At 46.3% G+C, this 12,491-nt stretch overlaps 6 non-coding genes across 6 annotated transcripts; all 6 read right to left on the reverse strand.

The window, feature by feature from the left end:
* Window positions 1-663: 663 nt before the first annotated feature.
* Window positions 664-854, reverse strand: LOC130301220 (U2 spliceosomal RNA). The gene has a single exon (XR_008851896.1). It is a non-coding gene; the product is annotated as a U2 spliceosomal RNA (small nuclear RNA).
* A 2,095-nt stretch (window positions 855-2,949) lies between these two features.
* Window positions 2,950-3,140, reverse strand: LOC130301231 (U2 spliceosomal RNA). The gene has a single exon (XR_008851909.1). It is a non-coding gene; the product is annotated as a U2 spliceosomal RNA (small nuclear RNA).
* A 2,087-nt stretch (window positions 3,141-5,227) lies between these two features.
* On the reverse strand, window positions 5,228-5,418 carry LOC130301243 (U2 spliceosomal RNA). Its single transcript, XR_008851921.1, has one exon. It is a non-coding gene; the product is annotated as a U2 spliceosomal RNA (small nuclear RNA).
* Window positions 5,419-7,505: 2,087 nt separating this feature from the next.
* LOC130301254 (U2 spliceosomal RNA) lies at window positions 7,506-7,696 on the reverse strand. The gene has a single exon (XR_008851932.1). It is a non-coding gene; the product is annotated as a U2 spliceosomal RNA (small nuclear RNA).
* Window positions 7,697-9,788: 2,092 nt separating this feature from the next.
* LOC130301209 (U2 spliceosomal RNA) lies at window positions 9,789-9,979 on the reverse strand. Its single transcript, XR_008851885.1, has one exon. It is a non-coding gene; the product is annotated as a U2 spliceosomal RNA (small nuclear RNA).
* Window positions 9,980-12,078: 2,099 nt separating this feature from the next.
* Window positions 12,079-12,269, reverse strand: LOC130301210 (U2 spliceosomal RNA). Its single transcript, XR_008851886.1, has one exon. It is a non-coding gene; the product is annotated as a U2 spliceosomal RNA (small nuclear RNA).
* Window positions 12,270-12,491: the final 222 nt, after the last annotated feature.

Raw genomic sequence — 12,491 nt, forward strand, 5'->3', positions numbered from 1 at the left:
TGCACTATAGCATAGCCTAACCCTCTGTACTTTGGTCTATATTGATGCGGGACATAGACAGCCAGCTGATGACCAATCCATTAGTGCAATGGATGGCTGGAAGCATTTGTCTTTGCCTTTGCAATACCACAGAAGCAATGCATGGTCAATGTACAGCAATGACACACCTGTGTGAACAGCCAGGAGACCCCCCCATGTTATGTTACATAGTTACATAGTTAGTACGGTCGAAAAAAGACATATGTCCATCAAGTTCAACCAGGGAATTAAGGGGTAGGGGTGTGGCGCGATATTGGGGAAGGGATGAGATTTTATATTTCTTCATAAGCATTAATCTTATTTTGTCAATTAGGAACATTCAGCACCCACCCGCTATCAAGGCAGCTGCCTATCATGTCATGCCCTACCTGCACAGGTGTGCTGGCTACTCAAATGATCCAATTAAGGAGGCCATTTAGTCAGCAGCAGCAGAAGTCCTGTGCCTGGACGCTCCAACAGCGGCCAGACACAAGCAGAAGCAGCAGAAGCAGCAGCAGCACCACCTTTTGTTTTTTGGCTGCAGCAGCAGCAGCAGCAGCAGCAAGGCCCACAGGGCTGGCTAGCTGGCTAGCCAGCAAGCAGGTAGCAATGAAAGTAGGAATCTTTCTTTTTAACCCTGTAAGGGGGTGGTGCACTGTACCCGAAGATACTGCCATATCGGGTCAATGCATAGGGCGACGGAAGCAAGCTTCGAAATCGGCCCCCGTTCTCAAAAATCCATTTAATATATGGTCCCCAGATAGGGGACGTATCAGATATTAAACTGATAAGAACAGATACTACACTTGATCTTAGCCAAAAGGCCGAGAAGCGATAACCGTGAAAGGGGCGGGCCCAACAAGGTCCCCTTCATGGGCACTATCACTGCTTGCTGTCAGGGAGGCTGCCAGACAATTTTCCATGCACACTCTGGGCTGGGGGGCAGTCAACCACCAGTACACACAGCAGAACCTAAACCCATACCATTATTGCTAAGCAGCAAGACAGGGGCCCATTGCACTCCCACGGGGCCTTTTTAAATGCAATCCATAACCCGGATTTGCCAGGAACCCTTCTTACTCCTCCTACTTGCATGTGACACTGGGCTTAGGATCTGCATAGGAAACACACACACAAGCACACACCTACCTTTGTTGCCTGCAGATGCCTCCTTGGCTGTCCCCAAACGGTATCAAACCAACACCCACGGGAAGCTGTAAGCATAGAGGACATGCCTGCACCCCATTGGACTTACCTGTGTGGGTTAAATCCGGGTTATTTGACAACCTATGGCGGTGATGGTTCTGCTCAGGCAGAGCAGTGCTGATGCTCCTCATAAAGCTGTCGCTGCTGTGAAGGTTCTAGGTGACATCACAATCCCTATGGTTACATACACAACAAAGCTGGGTTGTTGTTGTTTACACTCTGCAAGGCCTGTGGAAGTGAGTGACATCATAGCACTGTAGTTCTGAGGGTTCTAGATGGATGCAACAATCTCCTGTTGCTTCTATGAAGGCCATAATAGACGACATCACCAAACAGCTCCATAGTCACATACACAGCAAAGGAGAGATGTTGTTTACACCTAGTGATGTCAGTGGTATTGAGTGACATCACAGCACAGTGCTAAGGCTCCTGGGCCTGGACACAGCAGCGGCTGCAATATCTCAACGGAGAATACGTTTATATATATGTGTGTGTGTGCGCGTATATATATATATATATATATATATATATATATATATATATATTCTCCGCCGAAATCACTTTTAAACCCATTTCCACCTTTTTTTCCCTTCTCTTCCTCTTACTTTTTTTTCACGTTTTTTTACGTTTTTCTCCTTTTCGCCTCTTTTCTGGGCGTATTATTCTTCTTTTTCTTCTTTTTTTTCGTCTAATGCATACCCCATCAGTGCAGCAATGCTTATTCAATACCGCCAGCAGATGGAGACACTGGGGGATAATTTTCTAAGGATTTATACTGATTTTTCCTGTCTGAATTTGTCGCACAGAAAGTTGCAGGCCAAATATGTGTGACATTTCTGCGACTTTAGCTTCTAGAGCATTTTTACAACATTATACATAGGTGCTGAATACATAAAAAGCGACTGTTCAGCGACAGACAAGTCGCATCGGCTGAAAGTAGGCCAGAATGTCAGTCCATGTTGGAGCAGGTTTAGATACAGTCTAAAGCATAGATCTCAAAGTCTGTGCACAGAATTTAGCAAGGGCCTCGCACCTTCTGATGCATCAGGTAGGTGCACTATAGCATAGCCTAACCCTCTGTACTTTGGTCTATATTGATGCGGGACATAGACAGCCAGCTGATGACCAATCCATTAGTGCAATGGATGGCTGGAAGCATTTGTCTTTGCCTTTGCAATACCACAGAAGCAATGCATGGTCAATGTACAGCAATGACACACCTGTGTGAACAGCCAGGAGACCCCCCCATGTTATGTTACATAGTTACATAGTTAGTACGGTCGAAAAAAGACATATGTCCATCAAGTTCAACCAGGGAATTAAGGGGTAGGGGTGTGGCGCGATATTGGGGAAGGGATGAGATTTTATATTTCTTCATAAGCATTAATCTTATTTTGTCAATTAGGAACATTCAGCACCCACCCGCTATCAAGGCAGCTGCCTATCATGTCATGCCCTACCTGCACAGGTGTGCTGGCTACTCAAATGATCCAATTAAGGAGGCCATTTAGTCAGCAGCAGCAGAAGTCCTGTGCCTGGACGCTCCAACAGCGGCCAGACACAAGCAGAAGCAGCAGAAGCAGCAGAAGCAGCAGCAGCACCACCTTTTGTTTTTTGGCTGCAGCAGCAGCAGCAGCAGCAGCAAGGCCCACAGGGCTGGCTAGCTGGCTAGCCAGCAAGCAGGTAGCAATGAAAGTAGGAATCTTTCTTTTTAACCCTGTAAGGGGGTGGTGCACTGTACCCGAAGATACTGCCATATCGGGTCAATGCATAGGGCGACGGAAGCAAGCTTCGAAATCGGCCCCCGTTCTCAAAAATCCATTTAATATATGGTCCCCAGATAGGGGACGTATCAGATATTAAACTGATAAGAACAGATACTACACTTGATCTTAGCCAAAAGGCCGAGAAGCGATAACCGTGAAAGGGGCGGGCCCAACAAGGTCCCCTTCATGGGCACTATCACTGCTTGCTGTCAGGGAGGCTGCCAGACAATTTTCCATGCACACTCTGGGCTGGGGGGCAGTCAACCACCAGTACACACAGCAGAACCTAAACCCATACCATTATTGCTAAGCAGCAAGACAGGGGCCCATTGCACTCCCACGGGGCCTTTTTAAATGCAATCCATAACCCGGATTTGCCAGGAACCCTTCTTACTCCTCCTACTTGCATGTGACACTGGGCTTAGGATCTGCATAGGAAACACACACACAAGCACACACCTACCTTTGTTGCCTGCAGATGCCTCCTTGGCTGTCCCCAAACGGTATCAAACCAACACCCACGGGAAGCTGTAAGCATAGAGGACATGCCTGCACCCCATTGGACTTACCTGTGTGGGTTAAATCCGGGTTATTTGACAACCTATGGCGGTGATGGTTCTGCTCAGGCAGAGCAGTGCTGATGCTCCTCATAAAGCTGTCGCTGCTGTGAAGGTTCTAGGTGACATCACAATCCCTATGGTTACATACACAACAAAGCTGGGTTGTTGTTGTTTACACTCTGCAAGGCCTGTGGAAGTGAGTGACATCATAGCACTGTAGTTCTGAGGGTTCTAGATGGATGCAACAATCTCCTGTTGCTTCTATGAAGGCCATAATAGACGACATCACCAAACAGCTCCATAGTCACATACACAGCAAAGGAGAGATGTTGTTTACACCTAGTGATGTCAGTGGTATTGAGTGACATCACAGCACAGTGCTAAGGCTCCTGGGCCTGGACACAGCAGCGGCTGCAATATCTCAACGGAGAATACGTTTATATATATGTGTGTGTGTGCGCGTATATATATATATATATATATATATATATATATATGTATATATTTCTCCGCCGAAATCACTTTTAAACCCATTTCCACCTTTTTTTCCCTTCTCTTCCTCTTACTTTTTTTTCACGTTTTTTTACGTTTTTCTCCTTTTCGCCTCTTTTCTGGGCGTATTATTCTTCTTTTTCTTCTTTTTTTTCGTCTAATGCATACCCCATCAGTGCAGCAATGCTTATTCAATACCGCCAGCAGATGGAGACACTGGGGGATAATTTTCTAAGGATTTATACTGATTTTTCCTGTCTGAATTTGTCGCACAGAAAGTTGCAGGCCAAATATGTGTGACATTTCTGCGACTTTAGCTTCTAGAGCATTTTTACAACATTATACATAGGTGCTGAATACATAAAAAGCGACTGTTCAGCGACAGACAAGTCGCATCGGCTGAAAGTAGGCCAGAATGTCAGTCCATGTTGGAGCAGGTTTAGATACAGTCTAAAGCATAGATCTCAAAGTCTGTGCACAGAATTTAGCAAGGGCCTCGCACCTTCTGATGCATCAGGTAGGTGCACTATAGCATAGCCTAACCCTCTGTACTTTGGTCTATATTGATGCGGGACATAGACAGCCAGCTGATGACCAATCCATTAGTGCAATGGATGGCTGGAAGCATTTGTCTTTGCCTTTGCAATACCACAGAAGCAATGCATGGTCAATGTACAGCAATGACACACCTGTGTGAACAGCCAGGAGACCCCCCCATGTTATGTTACATAGTTACATAGTTAGTACGGTCGAAAAAAGACATATGTCCATCAAGTTCAACCAGGGAATTAAGGGGTAGGGGTGTGGCGCGATATTGGGGAAGGGATGAGATTTTATATTTCTTCATAAGCATTAATCTTATTTTGTCAATTAGGAACATTCAGCACCCACCCGCTATCAAGGCAGCTGCCTATCATGTCATGCCCTACCTGCACAGGTGTGCTGGCTACTCAAATGATCCAATTAAGGAGGCCATTTAGTCAGCAGCAGCAGAAGTCCTGTGCCTGGACGCTCCAACAGCGGCCAGACACAAGCAGAAGCAGCAGAAGCAGCAGCAGCACCACCTTTTGTTTTTTGGCTGCAGCAGCAGCAGCAGCAGCAGCAAGGCCCACAGGGCTGGCTAGCTGGCTAGCCAGCAAGCAGGTAGCAATGAAAGTAGGAATCTTTCTTTTTAACCCTGTAAGGGGGTGGTGCACTGTACCCGAAGATACTGCCATATCGGGTCAATGCATAGGGCGACGGAAGCAAGCTTCGAAATCGGCCCCCGTTCTCAAAAATCCATTTAATATATGGTCCCCAGATAGGGGACGTATCAGATATTAAACTGATAAGAACAGATACTACACTTGATCTTAGCCAAAAGGCCGAGAAGCGATAACCGTGAAAGGGGCGGGCCCAACAAGGTCCCCTTCATGGGCACTATCACTGCTTGCTGTCAGGGAGGCTGCCAGACAATTTTCCATGCACACTCTGGGCTGGGGGGCAGTCAACCACCAGTACACACAGCAGAACCTAAACCCATACCATTATTGCTAAGCAGCAAGACAGGGGCCCATTGCACTCCCACGGGGCCTTTTTAAATGCAATCCATAACCCGGATTTGCCAGGAACCCTTCTTACTCCTCCTACTTGCATGTGACACTGGGCTTAGGATCTGCATAGGAAACACACACACAAGCACACACCTACCTTTGTTGCCTGCAGATGCCTCCTTGGCTGTCCCCAAACGGTATCAAACCAACACCCACGGGAAGCTGTAAGCATAGAGGACATGCCTGCACCCCATTGGACTTACCTGTGTGGGTTAAATCCGGGTTATTTGACAACCTATGGCGGTGATGGTTCTGCTCAGGCAGAGCAGTGCTGATGCTCCTCATAAAGCTGTCGCTGCTGTGAAGGTTCTAGGTGACATCACAATCCCTATGGTTACATACACAACAAAGCTGGGTTGTTGTTGTTTACACTCTGCAAGGCCTGTGGAAGTGAGTGACATCATAGCACTGTAGTTCTGAGGGTTCTAGATGGATGCAACAATCTCCTGTTGCTTCTATGAAGGCCATAATAGACGACATCACCAAACAGCTCCATAGTCACATACACAGCAAAGGAGAGATGTTGTTTACACCTAGTGATGTCAGTGGTATTGAGTGACATCACAGCACAGTGCTAAGGCTCCTGGGCCTGGACACAGCAGCGGCTGCAATATCTCAACGGAGAATACGTTTATATATATGTGTGTGTGTGCGCGTATATATATATATATATATATATATATATATATATATATATATTTCTCCGCCGAAATCACTTTTAAACCCATTTCCACCTTTTTTTCCCTTCTCTTCCTCTTACTTTTTTTTCACGTTTTTTTACGTTTTTCTCCTTTTCGCCTCTTTTCTGGGCGTATTATTCTTCTTTTTCTTCTTTTTTTTCGTCTAATGCATACCCCATCAGTGCAGCAATGCTTATTCAATACCGCCAGCAGATGGAGACACTGGGGGATAATTTTCTAAGGATTTATACTGATTTTTCCTGTCTGAATTTGTCGCACAGAAAGTTGCAGGCCAAATATGTGTGACATTTCTGCGACTTTAGCTTCTAGAGCATTTTTACAACATTATACATAGGTGCTGAATACATAAAAAGCGACTGTTCAGCGACAGACAAGTCGCATCGGCTGAAAGTAGGCCAGAATGTCAGTCCATGTTGGAGCAGGTTTAGATACAGTCTAAAGCATAGATCTCAAAGTCTGTGCACAGAATTTAGCAAGGGCCTCGCACCTTCTGATGCATCAGGTAGGTGCACTATAGCATAGCCTAACCCTCTGTACTTTGGTCTATATTGATGCGGGACATAGACAGCCAGCTGATGACCAATCCATTAGTGCAATGGATGGCTGGAAGCATTTGTCTTTGCCTTTGCAATACCACAGAAGCAATGCATGGTCAATGTACAGCAATGACACACCTGTGTGAACAGCCAGGAGACCCCCCCATGTTATGTTACATAGTTACATAGTTAGTACGGTCGAAAAAAGACATATGTCCATCAAGTTCAACCAGGGAATTAAGGGGTAGGGGTGTGGCGCGATATTGGGGAAGGGATGAGATTTTATATTTCTTCATAAGCATTAATCTTATTTTGTCAATTAGGAACATTCAGCACCCACCCGCTATCAAGGCAGCTGCCTATCATGTCATGCCCTACCTGCACAGGTGTGCTGGCTACTCAAATGATCCAATTAAGGAGGCCATTTAGTCAGCAGCAGCAGAAGTCCTGTGCCTGGACGCTCCAACAGCGGCCAGACACAAGCAGAAGCAGCAGAAGCAGCAGCAGCACCACCTTTTGTTTTTTGGCTGCAGCAGCAGCAGCAGCAGCAGCAAGGCCCACAGGGCTGGCTAGCTGGCTAGCCAGCAAGCAGGTAGCAATGAAAGTAGGAATCTTTCTTTTTAACCCTGTAAGGGGGTGGTGCACTGTACCCGAAGATACTGCCATATCGGGTCAATGCATAGGGCGACGGAAGCAAGCTTCGAAATCGGCCCCCGTTCTCAAAAATCCATTTAATATATGGTCCCCAGATAGGGGACGTATCAGATATTAAACTGATAAGAACAGATACTACACTTGATCTTAGCCAAAAGGCCGAGAAGCGATAACCGTGAAAGGGGCGGGCCCAACAAGGTCCCCTTCATGGGCACTATCACTGCTTGCTGTCAGGGAGGCTGCCAGACAATTTTCCATGCACACTCTGGGCTGGGGGGCAGTCAACCACCAGTACACACAGCAGAACCTAAACCCATACCATTATTGCTAAGCAGCAAGACAGGGGCCCATTGCACTCCCACGGGGCCTTTTTAAATGCAATCCATAACCCGGATTTGCCAGGAACCCTTCTTACTCCTCCTACTTGCATGTGACACTGGGCTTAGGATCTGCATAGGAAACACACACACAAGCACACACCTACCTTTGTTGCCTGCAGATGCCTCCTTGGCTGTCCCCAAACGGTATCAAACCAACACCCACGGGAAGCTGTAAGCATAGAGGACATGCCTGCACCCCATTGGACTTACCTGTGTGGGTTAAATCCGGGTTATTTGACAACCTATGGCGGTGATGGTTCTGCTCAGGCAGAGCAGTGCTGATGCTCCTCATAAAGCTGTCGCTGCTGTGAAGGTTCTAGGTGACATCACAATCCCTATGGTTACATACACAACAAAGCTGGGTTGTTGTTGTTTACACTCTGCAAGGCCTGTGGAAGTGAGTGACATCATAGCACTGTAGTTCTGAGGGTTCTAGATGGATGCAACAATCTCCTGTTGCTTCTATGAAGGCCATAATAGACGACATCACCAAACAGCTCCATAGTCACATACACAGCAAAGGAGAGATGTTGTTTACACCTAGTGATGTCAGTGGTATTGAGTGACATCACAGCACAGTGCTAAGGCTCCTGGGCCTGGACACAGCAGCGGCTGCAATATCTCAACGGAGAATACGTTTATATATATGTGTGTGTGTGCGCGTATATATATATATATATATATATATATATATATATATATATATATATATTCTCCGCCGAAATCACTTTTAAACCCATTTCCACCTTTTTTTCCCTTCTCTTCCTCTTACTTTTTTTTCACGTTTTTTTACGTTTTTCTCCTTTTCGCCTCTTTTCTGGGCGTATTATTCTTCTTTTTCTTCTTTTTTTTCGTCTAATGCATACCCCATCAGTGCAGCAATGCTTATTCAATACCGCCAGCAGATGGAGACACTGGGGGATAATTTTCTAAGGATTTATACTGATTTTTCCTGTCTGAATTTGTCGCACAGAAAGTTGCAGGCCAAATATGTGTGACATTTCTGCGACTTTAGCTTCTAGAGCATTTTTACAACATTATACATAGGTGCTGAATACATAAAAAGCGACTGTTCAGCGACAGACAAGTCGCATCGGCTGAAAGTAGGCCAGAATGTCAGTCCATGTTGGAGCAGGTTTAGATACAGTCTAAAGCATAGATCTCAAAGTCTGTGCACAGAATTTAGCAAGGGCCTCGCACCTTCTGATGCATCAGGTAGGTGCACTATAGCATAGCCTAACCCTCTGTACTTTGGTCTATATTGATGCGGGACATAGACAGCCAGCTGATGACCAATCCATTAGTGCAATGGATGGCTGGAAGCATTTGTCTTTGCCTTTGCAATACCACAGAAGCAATGCATGGTCAATGTACAGCAATGACACACCTGTGTGAACAGCCAGGAGACCCCCCCATGTTATGTTACATAGTTACATAGTTAGTACGGTCGAAAAAAGACATATGTCCATCAAGTTCAACCAGGGAATTAAGGGGTAGGGGTGTGGCGCGATATTGGGGAAGGGATGAGATTTTATATTTCTTCATAAGCATTAATCTTATTTTGTCAATTAGGAACATTCAGCACCCACCCGCTATCAAGGCAGCTGCCTATCATGTCATGCCCTACCTGCACAGGTGTGCTGGCTACTCAAATGATCCAATTAAGGAGGCCATTTAGTCAGCAGCAGCAGAAGTCCTGTGCCTGGACGCTCCAACAGCGGCCAGACACAAGCAGAAGCAGCAGAAGCAGCAGCAGCACCACCTTTTGTTTTTTGGCTGCAGCAGCAGCAGCAGCAGCAGCAAGGCCCACAGGGCTGGCTAGCTGGCTAGCCAGCAAGCAGGTAGCAATGAAAGTAGGAATCTTTCTTTTTAACCCTGTAAGGGGGTGGTGCACTGTACCCGAAGATACTGCCATATCGGGTCAATGCATAGGGCGACGGAAGCAAGCTTCGAAATCGGCCCCCGTTCTCAAAAATCCATTTAATATATGGTCCCCAGATAGGGGACGTATCAGATATTAAACTGATAAGAACAGATACTACACTTGATCTTAGCCAAAAGGCCGAGAAGCGATAACCGTGAAAGGGGCGGGCCCAACAAGGTCCCCTTCATGGGCACTATCACTGCTTGCTGTCAGGGAGGCTGCCAGACAATTTTCCATGCACACTCTGGGCTGGGGGGCAGTCAACCACCAGTACACACAGCAGAACCTAAACCCATACCATTATTGCTAAGCAGCAAGACAGGGGCCCATTGCACTCCCACGGGGCCTTTTTAAATGCAATCCATAACCCGGATTTGCCAGGAACCCTTCTTACTCCTCCTACTTGCATGTGACACTGGGCTTAGGATCTGCATAGGAAACACACACACAAGCACACACCTACCTTTGTTGCCTGCAGATGCCTCCTTGGCTGTCCCCAAACGGTATCAAACCAACACCCACGGGAAGCTGTAAGCATAGAGGACATGCCTGCACCCCATTGGACTTACCTGTGTGGGTTAAATCCGGGTTATTTGACAACCTATGGCGGTGATGGTTCTGCTCAGGCAGAGCAGTGCTGATGCTCCTCATAAAGCTGTCGCTGCTGTGAAGGTTCTAGGTGACATCACAATCCCTATGGTTACATACACAACAAAGCTGGGTTGTTGTTGTTTACACTCTGCAAGGCCTGTGGAAGTGAGTGACATCATAGCACTGTAGTTCTGAGGGTTCTAGATGGATGCAACAATCTCCTGTTGCTTCTATGAAGGCCATAATAGACGACATCACCAAACAGCTCCATAGTCACATACACAGCAAAGGAGAGATGTTGTTTACACCTAGTGATGTCAGTGGTATTGAGTGACATCACAGCACAGTGCTAAGGCTCCTGGGCCTGGACACAGCAGCGGCTGCAATATCTCAACGGAGAATACGTTTATATATATGTGTGTGTGTGCGCGTATATATATATATATATATATATATATATATATATATATATATATATATATATATTTCTCCGCCGAAATCACTTTTAAACCCATTTCCACCTTTTTTTCCCTTCTCTTCCTCTTACTTTTTTTTCACGTTTTTTTACGTTTTTCTCCTTTTCGCCTCTTTTCTGGGCGTATTATTCTTCTTTTTCTTCTTTTTTTTCGTCTAATGCATACCCCATCAGTGCAGCAATGCTTATTCAATACCGCCAGCAGATGGAGACACTGGGGGATAATTTTCTAAGGATTTATACTGATTTTTCCTGTCTGAATTTGTCGCACAGAAAGTTGCAGGCCAAATATGTGTGACATTTCTGCGACTTTAGCTTCTAGAGCATTTTTACAACATTATACATAGGTGCTGAATACATAAAAAGCGACTGTTCAGCGACAGACAAGTCGCATCGGCTGAAAGTAGGCCAGAATGTCAGTCCATGTTGGAGCAGGTTTAGATACAGTCTAAAGCATAGATCTCAAAGTCTGTGCACAGAATTTAGCAAGGGCCTCGCACCTTCTGATGCATCAGGTAGGTGCACTATAGCATAGCCTAACCCTCTGTACTTTGGTCTATATTGATGCGGGACATAGACAGCCAGCTGATGACCAATCCATTAGTGCAATGGATGGCTGGAAGCATTTGTCTTTGCCTTTGCAATACCACAGAAGCAATGCATGGTCAATGTACAGCAATGACACACCTGTGTGAACAGCCAGGAGACCCCCCCATGTTATGTTACATAGTTACATAGTTAGTACGGTCGAAAAAAGACATATGTCCATCAAGTTCAACCAGGGAATTAAGGGGTAGGGGTGTGGCGCGATATTGGGGAAGGGATGAGATTTTATATTTCTTCATAAGCATTAATCTTATTTTGTCAATTAGGAACATTCAGCACCCACCCGCTATCAAGGCAGCTGCCTATCATGTCATGCCCTACCTGCACAGGTGTGCTGGCTACTCAAATGATCCAATTAAGGAGGCCATTTAGTCAGCAGCAGCAGAAGTCCTGTGCCTGGACGCTCCAACAGCGGCCAGACACAAGCAGAAGCAGCAGAAGCAGCAGCAGCACCACCTTTTGTTTTTTGGCTGCAGCAGCAGCAGCAGCAGCAGCAAGGCCCACAGGGCTGGCTAGCTGGCTAGCCAGCAAGCAGGTAGCAATGAAAGTAGGAATCTTTCTTTTTAACCCTGTAAGGGGGTGGTGCACTGTACCCGAAGATACTGCCATATCGGGTCAATGCATAGGGCGACGGAAGCAAGCTTCGAAATCGGCCCCCGTTCTCAAAAATCCATTTAATATATGGTCCCCAGATAGGGGACGTATCAGATATTAAACTGATAAGAACAGATACTACACTTGATCTTAGCCAAAAGGCCGAGAAGCGATAACCGTGAAAGGGGCGGGCCCAACAAGGTCCCCTTCATGGGCACTATCACTGCTTGCTGTCAGGGAGGCTGCCAGACAATTTTCCATGCACACTCTGGGCTGGGGGGCAGTCAACCACCAGTACACACAGCAGAACCTAAACCCATACCATTATTGCTAAGCAGCAAGACAGGGGCCCATTGCACTCCCACGGGGCCTTTTTAAATGCAATCCATAACCCGG

This window comes from Hyla sarda, unplaced genomic scaffold (genome assembly GCF_029499605.1).
Source record: "Hyla sarda isolate aHylSar1 unplaced genomic scaffold, aHylSar1.hap1 scaffold_1114, whole genome shotgun sequence".
NCBI lineage: Eukaryota > Metazoa > Chordata > Amphibia > Anura > Hylidae > Hyla > Hyla sarda.